Genomic DNA, 19,255 nt, shown 5'->3' on the forward strand with positions numbered 1-19,255 from the left:
ACAAAGACGCAAATGCTTGACAGCCACAGTAACAAGAGAGCAGACTGTACACAAGACCCAGCCTCTCAGAAGTCCTACATCAGTTAAAAGAGCCAGAGAAATTCCCCCATGCACTTGCGATTCACTCCTGGAAGACCTACGATCTGGGGCTTCTAGACAAGAGTTAGCCTCACAGGCCAACACTCCATGTACCCGAGTAGCTAGATCATTTTTATTGCAGAGGATAGGAAATCTTGGTAAGATAGAAGAGAGTTCCCTTTCTATCTGGGTAAAGGGTTACTTTGTTTTCTCAAAATCCACTGTGTAACTAAATGGAAGACGGGAGCACTTTGAACTCAAACAAGGTCTGTATCCTTTGGAAAACACTAAATTCTTTCTTCTCCCGAGTTTACGCCCTGTGCTGAGTCAAAGCCATTGCCCCAGGGGCTTTGCTTGTACTGGGAGTCTGACGTCCTTTCCCACCAAGCTTGTTCCTAAGGATGCTTGAGATAAAGCAATAGAACTACTAGACGGGAAATTATTGAAACCTGGAGTCTTGATTTCTTTCTTAGGGACCTTGACTACATCAACACCTCTACCCCGGAGCATCTAAGGAATAGTCCTGTCTGCGCATCTCCTCTGTGGTGTGTGGGCAGTGTTAAAGGGTGTGCTAGCCCGCTGGCAGGTGGGCAGCAATGGGCTGAGTGAGAGGCAGAATGGGGGTTATTTTAGAAGCGATTAGAATGTGCTTAGAGGGAGATTTCAGATGCAACCTCATGACGTAAGAGACCAAAGGCTTGTTACACCTTTGAAAAAAAATTAAATTTCTCCAGACATTCACTAGCACTAGCATTAACCACGTGACCATATGACAGCTCAAAAGTCACTAGAGGAGAGATAGCATTTAAGAAATCCTACTACAGCTTAGCTGCGAGTGGTGGCTCACGCCTTTAGTCCCAGCACTAGGGAGGCGAGGCAGGTGGATCTCTGAGTTCGAGGCCAGCCTGGTCTACAGAGTGAGTTCCAAGACAGCCAGGGCTACACAGAGAAACCCTGTATTGAAATAAAATAAATAATAAATAATAAAAGAAAGGAAGGAAGGAAGGAAGAAAGAAACCCTATTACTCAAGCACTGTATCTGCAATGTCTCACCAAACAGACACTACAAAGTAAATTTTTCCAACTCTGTGGATGAATGAAGACTTTAATAGTCTTCTCCAGTGCCATCAGCTCACCACACTGCTAGAACAGGGATTCCAATTCAGGCCAGTCTGTTTCTAATGGTGAATAGCAGCGGTTCTCAACCTGTGGGTGGAAACCCCTTTGAGAGTCACATATCAGATACGCAGAGTATCAGCTGTTTACATTAGGATTCGTAACACTAGCAAATTCACAGTTATGAAGTAGCAACAAAATCATTTTATGGTTAGGGGATCACCACAACATGAGGAATTGTATTAAAGGGCCGCAGCTTTTGAAAGACTGAGAACCACTGGTTGATAGTCTTTACACTGAAGGAGAGAAATCTTCCATCAGGATCAGTAAACAGTAAGTGTTGACCATCAAACTCAGAAACTAGAGTACCCAAGGATGAAACTCTCAGGGCAAAGCATCCTGCATCAGGCACCATTGGTGGGCTCTTTCATATGAATTAAGTGTTATACTATTCAGGGTGGTGCTCCCATGGACTCCATGTGTAGGCTGGGTGAGCGATTCTGAACTCATGTGAATGGCATAGGAATGGTGAGCTGGAATGTGACTTACAATCCTAAGCAAGGGGTGAAGGCAGAGAGAGCCCCACTTCACTATTCTAAGGGTGGAGGCTCAAAGGAGGCTGCCATTCCCTTTTCCGGGATGTTTAGGAAAGAGGAGTTTCCACAGATGGTCATCTCAGAGCCCTCAGCTGGCCTGGGCTTTCATGGACTTACCACACTCATCTGGAACCTTCCATCAGTGCTTGTGTGGTCTCTCCATATTGTCTTCACCTAAGGTCAGCCGGGGTTTCCAGTATGGCCACTTCAAGCTGAAGGGTCCATTCTCACTTGCCTAGCTCTTTGAGCAAGACAGACACAGAAGAAGGCCTCGCCTAACACCTACCTCAGGGAAAAGAGAGGTGACTGAGCTTTTCTCCAAAGAGTTTTAAAAACCAGTATATGCCTTGATTTTTTTTTTCTATCGCCAGACTTATTCTGGAAGCTGCCAGGCTTTGCAGCCAATCAGTTCTCTGCCTTTGATTTTCAGCACAATTTCTACTTGTTAGGAAGTCATGTCTACAAAGCTTGGATGTTGAGCCTAGCCCTTATTCAGAGGAGAATGCTTCCTGGTATTGGGTCTGAATAATTGGCCCCAGAACTGACCCTGGAACAGTGCTGTGGGACAATGGTTTTACCCTGTAAGCATTTGTTTCTCGTACTTGTTTAATAAAATGCTGATTGGCCAGTAGTCAGGCAGGAGGTAAAGGTGGGTTGACCAATGAGAACAGGAGAATTCTGGGAAGAGGAATGAGTCAGTCTGCTGCCATCACCCAGACAGAGAAGAAGCAAGATGTTACTGCCTTGCCAAAAAAGGTACCAAGCCACGTGGCTAACACAGACAAGAATTATGGACTAATGTAAGTTATAAGAGTTATAAGAAGCCTGAGCTAATAAGCCAACCAGTTTATGATTAATGTAGACCTCTGTGTGTTTCTTTGGGGCTGAATGACTGCGGGACCCGGCAGGACAGAAACCCCAGTCAACAGAGTAGAGTCATGCTCAGTGAGGGATTAGTGAGCTCACAAAGCTGAATCCAATGAACCCTTATACCCGCAGGAGGCTTCTAGAAAAAAGAATACTGCAGCCATACACATCAGCACCTACAGAGACTACTATAAACATTAAAGATAAGCTCTGTACGCAGAGATTTCTGCCCCGTCTACTTTTTTTTTTTTTCTCGAGACAGGGTTTCTCTGTCCCATCTACTTCTTAAAGCATGTTTAATGTCATATGCAGTGCTTGGTCTATAAATGCTCTCATAAAAGGCTGTCAATTATACAACAATACAGACTTTATAACTGCAGCTCCTGGAATTGGGCAAGCCTGTTATGGCTACCTTCTTGGTCCTCACTGAACAAGTGCTTAGGAGAATAGAAAGAAACAGAGGGAAAGCAGTGAAGCTTGGTGGGACAAGGAAGACCTGAGTCGCTTGCCAGCTTAGCAGGGCCCACGTTGTTCCACTCAGGAAAGCCACCCCTCTACGTTTTTCAAACTTCTGGGAGCATCTTACCTGCTTCTGGCTAATCCCTCTGGGGCTGCAGGCCCTCCAGGTCCTCACGAGCCAGCACTATTCTCCATTGGAAAGAGGTTTACTTGATTAGGTCTGGAGGCCAGGGCTCATTTTTCTCAGGATGATCAAAAACCATCTTAAATGCAAACACAAAGGGGAGGTTAGAGTGATTTTTCTAGCAGGGTAGTGTTAAATATTAACAGGATGGATGGGCACTTCTGTAGCTGTGGGGTACGGCATATTCCAGGAAGCAGAGCACGCAGGAAAGGTAAAGACAGATTACAGAGGCAACATTCGATATCCGTGGACAGTGCAGAGAACCTAGAAAACAAATCGCGCCAGACAGGGATGCTTTAGAAAGATAAAGTGGACACTACAAAGCCATCGGGAAAGAAGCCCGTGATTAACACCTCCTCAAGAATAAATAGCAAAAAGCTTCACCCCCCCGCCAAAATGCTTCGGATAGATATTTTTAAAAATTATTTATTTTTACAGAATATTTAATGACATGGGGAAGGTCAATTCATATACTTTTAACACGGGTTATGGAACTGTGAATACTATTCAAGTTCAGAAATAATACTTTAGAAAGAAAAATCAAGCACCAGGAAAGAGTGGTGCCTTGGACTGTGGAATAAGGGACGTCTCCATCTTTGACGTTTTGTGTGCATGCACAAATATCTAAAATAGAGATGAATTACTCTTTAAGAAAAAGAATGAGCCAAGGAACAAAGCTAAGTGGTAGAGTATCTGTATGGTAAACTTACAGCTCTGGGCTTGACCCCCAGTGCATCAAAAGATAAAATCCAAGTTTTATATGGTTAGCATAACATATAAAACATGTCTAGCTTTCGGCTGCGGTAGCCATCTTTCAGTAACTCGCCAAAATGACAAACACAAAGGGAAAGAGGAGGGGCACTCGCTATATGTTCTCTAGGCCCTTTAGGAAACATGAAATTGTTCCTTTGGCCACGTACATGCGAATCTACAAGAAGGGCGATATTGTAGATACCAAGGGAATGGGCACTGTTCAAAAAGGAATGCCCCATAAATGTTACCGGCAAAACCGGAAGAGTCTACAGCGTCACCCAGCATGCTGTGGGCATCATTGTAAACAAGCAAGTTAAGGGCAAGATTCTTGCCAAGAGAATTAATGTGCGGATTGAACACATCAAGCACTCGAAGAGCAGAGACAGTCTCCTGAAGCGGGTGAAGGAGAATGACCAGAAGAAAAAGGAAGCCAAAGAGAAGGGCACCTGGGTTCAGCTGAAGTGCCAGCCTGCTCCACCCAGAGAATCACACTTTGTGAGGACTAACAGGAAGGAGCCTGAGCTCCTGGAGCCCATTCCCTATGAATTCATGGCCTGATGTACAAAAAGAAATAAAAGACCTGGACTGTAAAATAAATAAATAAATAAATAATAAATAAATAAATAAAACATTTTTAAAGCTAAAAACAGAACTCACTCTATATTTATTGAGTCTTTCTCATTTTATATATATATATATATATATATATATATATATCTCAACGGAAAATCTAAATGAATTTAATTGTAAGAAAATTAAAAAAATAAAAATAAAGAGGGCTAATATGGTAAAAAAAAAAGCCTCTCAAAAGGAAGAGGAGAGCAAGTAAGAGAGATAAATCATAAATTAAAACCAACAGTTGAGAAGCATACAATATTTAAGGTTGTTCTTAAGTGAGCATTAAAATAATAGTTTACAGACTTGTCAACACTTGGTGGTCTTGAAAACAGTCTTATGCACTCCTGGGTAAGCCACAGTGAAGTTTTCAGGCCACTGAAGGAGGAGGACGCAGCTGAACCCTTCTAGAAAAGTACTCAGGCTTTAAGATCTAGTAACTATTGATCAAACTGCCACAAATCTAGGGCTGAAAAAAACAAAAAAAGAAAAGAGGAAATGTGCTTTTCAGTCTCCTTAAATGTAAAATGAGTTCCTACCTCCTACCCCTGTGGGGATTAAAAGAAGATTAATGAGGAAAGAATGTGAACTCTGTAAAGCCATAAGTGTATAAAAAGAAGAGGGTTTTAATCTCAAACCTATGTATAACGGTGAAAACCTATTGACTTAACTTCTAAACACCCCTTAAAGTTATATCCACGTTTTGTAACTAGAGAAGAAAACACTTAAAATATTTTAATGGAAACACACAGAACATGCCATCTGTACACACATGATCTCAATTACAGGTCATATGCATGGTCAAGGGTCAGGCCTGGAAAGTTGGTGAAGAGCTGGCATTCTTTCTTTTTCTGACTCTGTTTGTTGGGTAACTAAGGCGAACTCTTGGGGACAATATTGAAAATACACTTCATCCTGTGCTTCAGTTGGCTGCATAATTCTGAGCTGGCCTAGAAGCGTATTTCAGGAGATCTAGCGTTGTAGACTATAACCTTGGGCTAAGGAGTCTCCTAAGACTTAGCTAGTTTTCCTGTAAAATGGAACCCAGAAGAGATCCTATCACAATGGACTAGCCACACCCACAGGGTTAACCTCGGTACCCTAACAACCAGCATTGCCAGCAAAATGGAGAAGATGCTCCGTTGAAGACTACGGGCTCTGGCTGTAAGAAGATGATACTGTCATGAGCAGGAGCAAGACAGAAGGCAGGCTCTAGGCATGGCAGGAGCACATGTGGAAGAAGCCATTTTGTCCTTTACCAAAGAGTGTGGTGGTGTTTTATTTGTGCTTTAGCAAATAAGCTTGCCTGAAGATCAGAGAAGCAGAGCTGCCAGCCATTAGTTCTTACCTCTACGAAATCCTCAGACTGAATGGGGTATCCTGTCTCAGCAAATCCTCAGACTGAATCCTGAGCTCCTGTCTCCTCCCACCTTATATTCCTCTCTCTGCCCAGCCATATCACTTCCTGTCTCCACCTCCCTCTCTGGGATTAAGGGTGTGAGCCAACACCTCTTGACTCTGTTTCTCTTTTAGACTGACTCAACCTTCTGTAGCCCAGGGTGACCTTGAACACACAGAGATCCATCTACCTCTGTCGGTCTCCCAAGTGCTGGGATTAAAAATGTGTGCCACCAATGCTTAGCTTCTATGGCTAACTGACATGGCTAGCTCCACACTCTGATCTTCAAGAAACCCGTATTTGTTATAGCACAAACAAAATATCACCACAAAAGAGTTCAGGACTGGGGTTGGGGATTTATTTAGCTCAGTGGTAGAGTGCTTATTTAGTAAGTCCAAAGCCCTGGGTTCAGTCCTCAGCTCAGGGGGAGGAAAAAAACATTCAGGGCTTTCTTTACCAATTCAGAGAATAACCGGATATGGAGCAGTCTCCTGAAAGAATCAGACAATGTCTCTGACAGTTCCCCCTCCATTCATAAGTTCCTTTGTGGTATCAGTATTTACCACTATATATGCATTCATATTCATTTTCTGGCTTCCTCTTTCCATTACAGTTATAAGAGACCTTGTTGGCTTTCTTTAATGCTATTATTATCAGTGAGTAACTCCAGACCCTTGGGGAGCGTTGAGCACATAGTAGGAGCTCAGCAAGTGTCTGCTGGATGAAGCAGGTCTTCAAACAGGTTTGCTTACTCCAGGCATTGTGGACGGAAGAGGCTCTTTCATAACCCCCTCAGAGAGCACTGACCCTTGGATGAACCTCTTGCCTACAGATGAAAGTTCCCTGCCAATCTTAACACACAAGCTGTTGGGACATGTGATTTCTGATTGGGTAACACCCTCAGACATCAGAAGTAGCCACCTACCCCAGTTCTTCCTTCTCCATGTCAACTGAATTTCCTCAGAAAGCCTTGCTTCCTAAAATGATTAAAAGCCAAACCTAACTTGATCCCAAAAAGTAAACCAGTTGAGGACGTCTATCCAGATCTATCATGGGTCAAGAAGGGGCTTCCAAAAGATTCACTGCCACTGATGAGATGGTGAGAGTCTGGTGATCTTCAGCCAACTGCAAAAGTGAGTTCAGGCCGGGCGGTGGTGGCGCACACCTTTAATCCCAGCACTCGGGAGGCAGAGGCAGGCGGATCTCTGTGAGTTCGAGGCCAGCCTGGTCTACAAGAGCTAGTTCCAGGACAGGCTCCAAAACCACAGAGAAACCCTGTCTCGAAAAACTAAAAAAAAAAGTGAGTCCAGGACCCTTGGCTCTGAACGACAAACCAACCACTGTGATAAGGACAGTGACAATTCATTTAGCATTGGGTACATGCTGAGCACTGACCCGAGTTTACTCAGAGCACATTCCTTGATATCGGTCTGATGGGGCGGGGGGGGGGGGGGGGGGGAGTCCATGCTCTGCCTCTCACCAGTCCAGTGATCTTGCTTAACTCAAGCCCCAAGACTTGGCTAGCACATGGTAAAGTGAGGATGGTGACTGATCCTATATCCCAGGCTTATTTTAAAAATCAAGTAAAATGAGAGGCCCCTAGGGACTGCAACAGCCACAGTGATAAGTGTGCGCACATCAGTTCACTGACATCACCAGTCCCTACTCTGTAGAGGCCAATACTATCCCAATGTTAGGGAAACAGACAAGAAAAAGAAATAATTTATCTAGAGAACTCAAGGAAAACTCTCAATGTTCCAGGCCCCTTTGACCTTTAACTTTCCTTCTGTGTAGACCTGTCTTTCATGTGGGCCATGCCTACTTCACCTTCTAACACCAACTCCTATCTTTTAAGTTTTCCTCATTCTTGGTTTTGTATGTTTTTGAGTCAGGGTTTCTCTGGGTAGCCTCGGCTGTCCTGGAACTTGCTCTGAAGACCAGGCTGGCCTTAAATTCATAGAGATCCACCTGCTTCTACCTCCTGAGTGCTAGAATTAAAGGCGTGCACCACCACCACCCGGCTCCTCATTCTCATAGAGACCAATGATTCTAATGTGCCTATTCCAGTCCTCTTCAAACTATGGAACAGCTCCCTGATTGCAGATCTGTTGACCACATAGAGAACTTCTCCCTTTCAGACATCTCTGCCTCCCTTCACCTAGCCAGTAACTATGAAAGACTCAGTCATTTTTAATGAAAATAAATTGCCTTTGGCACAGCCCCATCAACCCTTCCCAGGCTGTTGCTTCTCTCCATATCTCTCTTTGACTAGTGTTGCCCTAGCAGCTTCCTTTTCAGAGCCTGGGCATAGACCAACCAGCTGCATCCTTGTGTAGTATAGGTCAGTGGCAGGGGCAGGAAGCCCTGGGTTTGAGTCTCAGGACACAAAGCAACAAAAGAGCACCTGCAGTGCTTCTTAAATGCATACTGCTCATCCCCAGCACAGACTCCTTAGATCAGAATTATCTAGATTGCTAGAGTTCCCTTTCAAGCATTTTGCAGATGTGCTTTTAGTCTGTGGGTTATTCGAGATGACAGGAAGATTTCCACCTCTAGTGGTACATGGCTGTGCAAGCAGAAAGACTTGAACATGAAAGAAAAATCACCTTCCCGGTAAAAATACAGCCAGCGGCTTAAGCTCCGCTCTCTGAGCCATGTGAACTCAGAATGACAGCCACTGACACCTGCTCAGCACATGGACCTGAAGGCTGTGGGAAGAACCCTTTCATAACATCCTTGCAGCAAATACTCTGCATGGTCTATGCCATTGACTTCTGCATCCTACTTACTGTTGGCATCTTCTCTCTAATCCAGAAAAAGATGTTCCTTTTCAATCGGGAAAATTTTTTCTACTGACTCACTGTCATTTTCTCCAATACTTCGCCTGTCTTGACGCTCAGTGATATTCTTCGCTATCTGAACGTACCCTAGTCCCCAGGCCTCACAGTTCTTTAGTCTACTCTGCTGTAGTTGATTGAGATCTCAGCCACTCCCACTCAAGGACAAAACTCTGGTCTCATTATTTCCAAAGAAATCTACCTACCCAATAACCTCAGTTTAAGACATCCTCCTTCCAATCATCACTCCAGTCTTTGGAGCTTACTCTAATGATCACCTCAACCCCAATGATATTCTCTGGATGCCCTCCCTCTCCCTTCTAGTTCTCATGTCCTCCTGGCCACCTGAAATTCTAGGGTCAATCCTAGGATGTCTTTCCTACTGACTTTCATTACACACAGTTTGTTAAATTCCAATCCTGGCTAAATGAAACTCTCCTAGTCCACCCCAGCAGTCATGCAGCTGAACTGATGAGAAACATACACACAGAGACACATGGACACACACACACACACACACAGAGAGAGAGAGAGAGAGAGAGAGAGAGAGAGAGAGAGAGAGAGAGAGAGAGATTCATTTACTGATTTCATTTCACGTTATTGCTCACTGACAGCCAGTCTGTACTTAAGGCTGTCGGGAAATGATAGTCTTTTCCCAATATACTCATCTCCCACTCTGGTAGAGTTCTGCTTGATCACCCTTGCTAGTCTCACTCCACTCAGATAAACTTGCTGCTTATTTGTTAAAAAGGCAGAATGTTCCAGTACAGAACTTGCTCCCTGCAGTCACAGCCCTCATTATCTGACTTCACCCACATTCCTCTTGTTATTTCAAAAGAACTGGCCCGGCCTGACATTTACAGTGACTACGACTTATCCACTAGATTCTATATTTAAACCCCTCAAGCCACACGAGTGGCCAGACCCCTCCCCTGAGAACCTCTAATGACCAGGTTCCACCTGTAAGCATTGCAGCTTGGATTATTAGCACAGCAGTTTACAGCCCTGCTCCAGGGAACCCCAGTGTAGTAACTCTGTTCCGCAAGGGGAAGGTTCCCCCACCAAAAGGGTTACCTACAGATCTGCTCCGCTCCTGGCTCTGGTGAAAATTGTTACTTCTCTGCTCAGCTTCAGAAGAAAAAAAGGTCTCGCCCAAACCTCATTCAAGAGATTTATTGGGAGGGAAGAATCCAGGAGGGTGGCTGTCTCTGCCAGCATTGAAAAGGGCAGCCCAACAATTGAACAGGCGCAGGGCTTATATGAGGCTTCTTAGGGGTGGAGTTTTTCCAGGGTGAAGATTTTTCAGGGTAGGGATTGGCCAGATTTCAGTTGAGTTTGCACAACCTCAGAGATTGGCTGGATTTCATGCTCAGGGATTGGTTGATTTGGGGTTCAGGGATTGGTTGGTTTTTCTGCTCAGGGATTGGCTAGTTTTTGTGCTGAGTTGGTCAAAGGCAGAGTTTCTTGGCTCTGGTTTCAGGGTCAGTGAATTGTCTCTAGTCTCAAGATCAGCGTATTTTTCTTTGGATGGCCCTTTTCCTCTATACCACCCACAAATCACTCTAACTGCCCTAACTTCTGGACTCTGCTCCTACCATACATAGTAAAAATTCCAATCTCTGAACATGAAATCCCCTCCTTCCTGGAAAGCTCCATGGTGGAAAGTTCTACCCCCTTCCCAAGAAACTCTGTGTAAGTCTTGTATTCTGTTCGATTTGCTGCTGTTTCTAGCCTAAGCAGAGGCAGCCACCCCCTAGTTTTTCACCCTCCCAATGAATCTCTTGGGTGAGGTTTGTTGTGTGTTGCGACGTTGTGGTATTCCTTGCCTCCCAGCTGCCGAGATATCTTTCCATTTGAGCTGTAACGCTTATACTATATTCTCCTGCCTACTTAAGGAAATCGTTTCATGAGGTCCTCCCCTTTTCTTCCACACTGCTAAGTATCCCTTTCTCAAAGGTGACCCCATCTTTAGATAACTGCACTATTATTCTCCTATCAAAAAAAAAATACTAAACAACGCAAGTCATCTCTCATACAGTGGAGTCCTGACATCACTAACAGATGACCTCATTTGCCCCCAGTAGAAGACAACACAGAGAACATTCACTGCCTATGAACACCCTGACCACAGATGTTTAATCTATATTGTCAGGGCTTCAAATGAAATTCCAGTTATTAGGAAATTGGAGTGGGGGGGGACTTAAAATAGTAAATAGGGAAGTTCACAGACATTTCTTACCTACTAATTCAGAAAATAAGATTTCTATATGACAACCGAACTGGTTTTATCAGCCAATCAATAGACATATGAAAACTAAATATCTTTAAAGATATAATAATATACAATTAGACTGTGTTTGAACCTTAATTTGGACAAAAAAAAAGTTTTGAGGAAAAATGGGATTACTTGTAAATGTATATGCATATGTAGTGGGTGTTTTTTGTTTTTGTTTTACTTTAAAATGCTTCAGAAAAAACCAAACCATGGATAAAGCATACATGGGGAAAATATTTTTCAAATTTACTTGCATTACATTATATAAGGAACAAGACTGGTCCATAAACTCTTGACTAATGGCTATGATTTGGGAGTGGAATGAGTAAAAACTGGAAGGTTATAACAGGTAACAGTTTCTCTTTGGCTGAAGGAACTCACTGTAAGGTCAGATACAACTTTTTTATAAAATCCCACCATATGGTTCTAAATAAATTCAGTGTATGGCCTCTCTCCCTCTACCTCTCAACCCCATTGCACTTCTTAACTGTGGCTCTCTTATCCTCTGCAGTCAAACTCTCTGTTCCCCAATACCCATCTTCCCATTCTCACTTCATCCCCGGACTTCATGAACCTGCTCTTGTTAGTGGCACCATGACCTCCACGTTGCCAACCAGACAGTCTGCGCTCCGTGTTCCTTTCACTCACCCATCAACAATGCTCTGTGCATCTGTATATCCTCCTTCTTGCCACACAGCCTTCACCCCCCTTGGGTTTTCTCCACCTTATTGGTCCCACCACTCTGCCGCCCAACCAGCAGTCTGTAGTGAGCTTCTCCTCATCTCCCCCATCTCTAGGCTCTGAAATGCCCCTAGGTTATGTAGGCAATCTCCACTCGCTCTAAGCATCTCACAGTCTGATCTCCCTCTACCCAAAAGGCAGTTGGCACCCCAAACATGTTCACTAAAATACATCAAAGCAGGTTCTGGTGGAGAGAGGTGGAGGGGGATATGAAAATAAAGAGTGCGGACTGACAACAGGGGAGCAGGAACCAAATGTGGCAGCTTCTCTTGACCCTTTCATCTATTACCCACGGACGCAATAATACTGCAGAGAACTAGGAGTCTCCGGAAAGTTCGCAAAACGTCCTGTCAAAATGGAGCCTCCTACCTCCTTTTGTGATCATTGGGATCTAAAGAGTCCGTGCTGGGGATGAGAAGTGTGTGTTTAAGAAGCACCATGGGTGCTCTTTTGTTGCTTTGTGTCCTGGGACTCAAACACAGGGTCTCCTGCCCCTGCCACCGACCTATACTACACAAGGACGCGGGCTGGTCTGTCTATGCCCAGGCTCTGAGAAGGAAGCTGCTAGGGCAACACTAGTCAAAGAGAGGTGTGGAGAGAAGCAACAGCCTGAGAGGGCTTCAAAACATTTTATACCTGACTTACACAATAAGACTTTGGAAAATGGGACTAATATTCTGAATATCCTTTCTTTGTATATTTACTCTATAGGCTATGTTTTTAATTAAAAAAAAAAACTATGATACATGAGAAATAGGGATGCTAATTGCAATAGTACTTTATCGCAAATAGATAGAGATGCCACTCTGGAGAAAGCATTAGCTGGAGCTACGGTCTCAAAACTCCAGACTTAAATGCTGACTTTTCTACCTGTCCATTTAGGAAACCAAGTTCCGTAAGCCTTGCACTTCATCTGCAAGACACAGTTATACTTCGAAGTCACCTGTACCAGGTATGGTAACTATTCAATGACATGTTTATACCACACTGCCTCATATTCTCCAGACAACAATACTTGAGTGCTGTCTGTGTGCACTCTGTGTGCCTGCAACGTGGTGGGGCTCACGCAAGGACCACAACCACAGGAGTGCCTGAGGGAATACAATCAGCACCTGGGAATGTACTTCGGCTGTCCGATTCCAACACCCGAGCTCCTAAAGTTAGAAACCCACATGGGTCAAGATTAAAACTTTTCCTTAAGTGGAAGCCCGCGTGGGTCAAGATTAAGACCTTCCTCCGAAACACTTCGGACAAGTCACTGTTTTGCTAGCAAAGGCACATGATAAACAGCAAGAAAGTGAGTGATAGCTGGGAAATCTGAAAAATGAGTTTAGTTCTGAGCCATTTGCAATCGGAGGGGCAGCAGCCTTCGTAATGTTTACCCAAAGCCAAGCATAATAAAGCTAAGTGGGGGTAGGGGTGGGCAAATCCTGCCAAGACCAAAACTTTGAGGAAAAAAAAAAAAAGGAGCTTTCTAAAAGGTAGGTTCAGGCTTCTAAAGGGTTCTCTTACCAGAGATCTGATGTTTCTCTAGCCTGGCGGACAAAGACGGAAAAGATGCCAGAGTCTTCAGAAACACCCGGATCTATTCCCACAGAGATTGTCTGACAGCCTAGCAAACAGAACTCGTGGGAGAAGGGCACTGACCTCGTACCTGTAGTCCCTGACCAAAGCCAGTTAATCTGAACTGATAAAACACCTCCTGGCCATTTGCTGCCTTCAGCCTTGTACCCTGCAGGCAAATGTTTGCCAGTCTGTTGCACAGGTTCTTGATGAAAAGCTGCCCCTCGCGCCCCATTAGCCCTCCTTCTACAGAAGGCGTATCACCCACTCCCCAGGGCCAGCAGCAGATGCCATTCCCCCCAGAGGGCATCTCCCCCAGTCTTACCACACCAAAGACCGAGCTGCATTCTGCTCCATAATCAAAGGGATAAGCAGAGGAGGACGGCACAGAAAGAGCCCATAAAGAGGACTGAGCAAACACCATACTGCTAACACATCCACTTCTTTTTCTCCACTCCTCCCCTACACCACACCACACCCCTAAGCTGCAGGAAAGTAGAAAATTCCGGTCTGTCTTCGCACCAGGAAGAGGAACTGTTTCACTTCCTTCTAATCTTTACTGCCCCCACTGTGTGTGTGTATGCATGTATGTATGTATGTATATATTTTTCTTCTTCTCAAGTGCCTTAAGGTTTCATATCAGTTTCCCAACCCTACAGCTTTTATTGGCTGGGGTTCTATGAGGAGACTGAGTCCAAATAGCCCTAAACATTCTTTGTTTATAATATGTAAGGTCATATTATAACAGAGATCTAGAACGTATTAACTTCTTAAAGATGGCTCTCCCTGGCACTCCTCACATTCTTCTTGCTCTGAAATCCTCAAAACTGAGTGTCAGATTTCAGACCTTGAACTGATACCCAATTATTTTAAATTCAGCAGTTCTCATGTATTTCCTCATTGCTACTCACATTCTTCTGCTCTGAAATCCTCAAAACTGAGTGCCAGATTTCAGACCTTGAAATGATACCCAATTATTTTAAGTTCAGCAGTTCTTGTGGTTTTTCTCATTGTTGCTCTGGTTTTATGTCTAAAAGGATTTAAGTCCTACCATCTAGGAGCATAGAAGTAGGGAGTGGGGCAGCTTCTTCTACTTTGCTGTAGTCCAAAAGTGTGAAGGAAACATACGCCCAGTGCTCACAGTGGGCACGTTCAACCAAGAAAGATGGAGAGGAGGGAAATCCTAAAAGCCAGAGATTCCCATGCCTAACATTCGCCCTGTAGTTAGGGGGAAATAAAAAAAACAAAACAAACAAACAAAAAAAAAACAAGCAAATACATATGCAGGTAGAACTTTGAGACAAGATAACGCTTTTCTGCAGGCAATTAGAGTGGGCAAAGAGACAGAAATTGGCTGAGTGGACAATAAACTGGGTGTGTAAAAGCTCCCCCCCCCCGACAAAAGGGCATCTTCACAGACTGGCAGGAGGTGCAAGGAGGGGACCATGCAGTCTTCTCAGAGAAGAAGGTTCTACACGGAAAGAAGGATTCGCAGATAGGAACTAGGCTGTCATACTTCCACAACAATGCAAGGCCTGGAGCAGAGCGTGCATGCAGAGAGCTGGGTCCTGAGAGACGTCAGAGTCCGTGGGGCTTTAAAATGACATAAGACTTTTCGCTTGCCCTGGTTGACATGATGGAGGTTGTGGTGGTTATGATGGTGGTGGTGGTGGTGGTGGTGGTGGTGGTGGTGGTGGTGGTGGTGGTGGTGGTGGTGGTGGTGTTAAAGATGAGGGTGGGGAAGGGGAGGAGGAGCTACCACTGCAGCTCATAGACTGTAGCTCAAAGAAGACACATAGACTTCTTTACTGAGGTCCTACTGTGTGTTAGCTTTTTATGTTATCAAAATTGATCTTATCAGCCTAGGAGCAAGGGTATTGACAAAAGGTCAGGGTTTTCTTTAGTGAAGAAATGAGGTTCAGAGTTTACACCATCATTTTAAGATGTCTTTGTATATTATATAGCAGTTTCCTCCAAATTGGAACATTATCAACTCCCCCACCACTCCAACCCCAGGAAGAAGGGGGAGGCTCAGGAGATAAACATATCTGAGATGTCCCACTCCCCGGAACTACACAACGACCACTTGAACTGCTAATGGGAGGTCTTGAGCTGACAATGGGAGCATCTTGAGTTGCCAGGCTGGCCTTTTCAGTGACACTGCTACATGTGAGTCATCCTTGCTCCTGTAGATAGCCCCTCCCCCAAACTCCAGTTAGTAATCCTAATAAAAACTCTAAAGTTGAACTTTGGTGCAAGCATCCCTTTGGTCTGTTGTGGGCTCTCTTTCTGGAGTGAATAGATTCGTGTGCAGAGAAAAGCTCTCTCTCTCTCTCTCTCTCTCTCTCTCTCTCTCTCTCTCTCTCTCTCTCTCTCTCGCCAGGTGGTGGTGGCTGGTGGTGCAGGCCTTTAATCCCAACATTCTAGAGGCCGAGGCAGATTGATATCTGTGAGTTCAAGGCCAGCCTGATCTACAGAGAGAGTTCCAGGACAGTCAGGGCTACACAGAGAAACCCTGTCTCAAACAAACAAACAAACAAACAAAAACAAACCCCAAAACTCTCTCACAACACTATAGTAGCCCAAATGAAGTAAGCCACATTATTCTAACAGACGAACTGGCTGTGTTCCCATGCGTGCCTGTCATTGGGTGACCAAGTCATGACTGCTGCTGGCTACCGCCTTGTCCTGATTTGTCTCCTTAATCATTTCATTAGTTATCATCAAATGCTATACAAAACAAAACTGGTCACTTCTGGGTCAGGGTGATTTAGAAATCTGTTGTACCGACCATGTTGTCTCGTTAGTTTGTAGCAACAAGCATTACCCTGAGAGCCACCCAGCAGAAATGGCCTGGAGGTTTGTTGCTACTGATGTAAGAACCTGATGGACTGTGCAACTACTGATCGACTCTTCATGCTTCTGCCTTGCACACAGCATTTCACTAGAACCACAAACTAACAAGGCATTAGACAGAGCCAATGGCTCCTAAACCAATTCACGCCAAGTACTTTTGTATCTCGTTTTAGCCTGCTACAATCGCTAGAGTTTGACAGCTGTTGTTAACTAGGAATCTCAGTTCTTGGATGCTGTTAAATAAGCAAACATCGCTCCTGTAAGAGGTCTGCCAAGGAGATGTTCATCGTTAACAAATCGCAAATAAAAGTTCAGCGCCACACACAGAAACCCAGCTTCCTTGCTATGCAGATTTACTGTGGAATACAGTCCCCACCACGTTTCTTGTGATACTGGTTCCCAGGAGACCTTGTGCAAGGAATAGTGGTTTTCATAGCTCACTTTAAGTTTATCACCACTCTCTTATCTAGGACCACAGCACCTTGAATGCACTCAGTTTCGCTTTATGTAATGATAATTTCCAGCCCCCACAGTGGACATCAGCACACCTCCCAGAGAGCAGGTTTCCATAGTTGGATCAATGGTCAGCAGGCACTTAAATACCCCCAACTGCCCCTCAGTTGGCAGGGGTAATCCATTCTAAGTTTATCCAGAAGAAATAGAAAGAGTGCTTAGAAATCAGAGCATCAAGTTAAAACCAGGATTTTAGCGACTGCCTGACCAGACATGAGCCTCCCTCCCCAGCTCAGCACTCAGCGTGCAAATGCCTTGCAAGCAGCACCTATACCAAAAAGAGACCTCGTGTGGGAAGCTTTCAGCACCAGATCTATGCAAAGGGGGTTGCGGTAAAGACATTGCCAACAGGACTGGTTAAGGGGAAGATTTTTACTGTAGATAAGGGGGAGAAAACAGTCAGAGGCATCTGGGAGAGTTCAGAGCAGAGAGAGAAAGAAGTAGGCTGAACACGGCAGCAGACGGGACACGGTCAGGGTTACCTGCAGGACTAGGGAGAAGCAGTGGGGAGAGAACAGAGAGAGCACGGTGAGAACGGCAGGGGCCGAGAACAGTGAGAAAAGAATAGCCGGATTATAGGAAGGCTGAGTAGCTGCCGGAAGGGAAGCCCCTGAGCCTGGGGGAGTTTAGGCTAAAGGAGGAGATGAGAAGGACCAGGATGCTAGAATGGGCTTTGAAATGTAGAACAAGTACTTGTGAGTAGGGGGGTTTGGAGGCCAGCATGGACTTTGACACATTGATAGGAGTCACAGCTATGTGATATTTTGAGAGCCATGTATCCCTTTTGCCAGAAGTAAGGGAACGGACTCCTTTTGGCAAATGGCAAACAGCTTCACTAGTTCTTGAGAAGTTATTTAACTGCCAGGACTCCTCCTACAGCTCCTGTTGAGCTGGGTTCTGTTTTGGATGAGTCGGTGGGTCTGTCTTTTACTGGGGAGGAGATGCCCTTTGGGTCTGAGAGGCCTCCACTGTGGACAGTCAGCAGTGTAGTTACAACAAGCAGGGGAATGGGCTGCTGACAAGTCCCATATGCTAAATCGCAAGAGGGTCAGATGGCTGCAAAGTTAAAAAAAAAAAAAGAAAAAGAAAAAAGAAAAAAAGAAAGAAGGAAGAAAGGAAGTCAAACGTCAAGAATTTTCTCTTAAATCTTGGACATGTGTGATGGTATACAAAGCAATCCCAGAGGCAGAAAGAGGCAGAGGTAAGAGGATAAGAGTGAGAGGCCAGCCAGGGCCGCAGGGTGAGGCCAATGCCGCAGAGCAAGGTCCTGTCTCAGAATCAGAGTTCTCTCCTAAACCCGAGGTCATAAATTTCTCTGTTGGAACCTGAGTTTAACCGTGTCTTTTGTGAGAACGTTCACCTGGAAGCGTTGTCTTCAGCATCATTTCACCCAGAACGTCCACGTGCAGGGGTCATGTCAAGGGCTGTTGTTGCCTTCTATTGTGTCCTTGCCCATCTGTGCAAAAGGAAATCAAGGCCAGAATCCCCTGGTCTTGTGTTAAATTGTTTCGTGTGTATGGGTGTTTTGACTACATGTATACCTGAGAACCATGGGCATGCCTGGTGCCTATGGTGGTGAAAAGTGGGCATCTAGAAGGCTATGGATCCCTTGGGACTAGCATTATAGGCAGTTTTGAGTTGTGGATGTCGGGAATGGAGCCCAGGGTTGTCTGGAAGGGGAATCCATGGCTTTAACCTTGAAACCACACCTCCAGTGGACATTTCCTAGATGCCACAGTCCCTGAATACAGTTAACCTCCCCTTATGGTTTTGAGCTCTCATCTTGGTAAACTAATATCTTCCCTAGGACCAGGCTAAGCCCACACAGAGCACCATGCATGGAGAAAGGGGAAGTAAATTGGAAGGGGAAAGGCTTGCTCAAGTCTGCTCACAGTATCCGGGCAGCAGTGTTAACACTGGCGCCCAACATTACTCTCAGTGGAATCTGACTGAACTGATCAGAACCTATAGGCAGTAAAGCATGTTACAACTTACAATAGTGTGGCCTTCACAGATGGGATGAGGCCACAGCTTTCCCGAGAGGAGCAGGAGCAAGAGCAATACCAGCTCAGCCCTGGGCTAAGTAAATCCCTCGCCAGGCACTAATTACTACAGACTCTTCCAAAGGCTTTCCTGCCGGATCCACATAACAGTCCAGCTCTCTGGACTTCATGTCATTGACTCAGGGCATCCAGACACAATGGAGGCTGCTGCTTCAAAATCTGCACTCCGTCCTCACCACAGGACTGCAAAGTTGGTCTTTCCAGCCTGTTTCACGGGTCAGAAGGTCCTTGAAGGGTTTCTGCTGGTAAAGGGCGGAGCCAACACTTGAACCCAGGATCTTCTGAACTCAAAGCCTCTACTCTGTGGGTGTATTTGTTCTCATATTGAACTATTTTATTA

General features: G+C 44.9%; 1 protein-coding gene and 1 pseudogene across 8 annotated transcripts in view; one reads left to right on the top strand and one right to left on the bottom strand.

Annotated features, from left to right (window-relative positions):
• The window catches only part of St6gal1 (ST6 beta-galactoside alpha-2,6-sialyltransferase 1), a 143,258-nt gene that overhangs the window by 42,769 nt on the left and 81,234 nt on the right, over positions 1–19,255 (bottom strand). For 4 of the 8 annotated variants that reach the window (XM_057764497.1, XM_057764499.1, XM_057764504.1 and 1 more), the window contains one exon: positions 3,244–3,379. The gene's annotated coding sequence lies outside the window, so the exon portion shown is untranslated. Of the gene's footprint in view, positions 1–3,243; positions 3,380–9,978; positions 10,125–13,432; positions 13,453–13,808; positions 13,925–19,255 lie in introns of those variants that run through there. The other 4 variants (XM_057764500.1, XM_057764503.1, XM_057764501.1 and 1 more) reach the window with 4 other exon arrangements.
• On the top strand, positions 4,108–4,611 carry LOC130871187 (60S ribosomal protein L21-like; annotated as a pseudogene).

Source organism: Chionomys nivalis, chromosome 3 (assembly GCF_950005125.1).
Source record: "Chionomys nivalis chromosome 3, mChiNiv1.1, whole genome shotgun sequence".
Classification (NCBI taxonomy): domain Eukaryota; kingdom Metazoa; phylum Chordata; class Mammalia; order Rodentia; family Cricetidae; genus Chionomys; species Chionomys nivalis.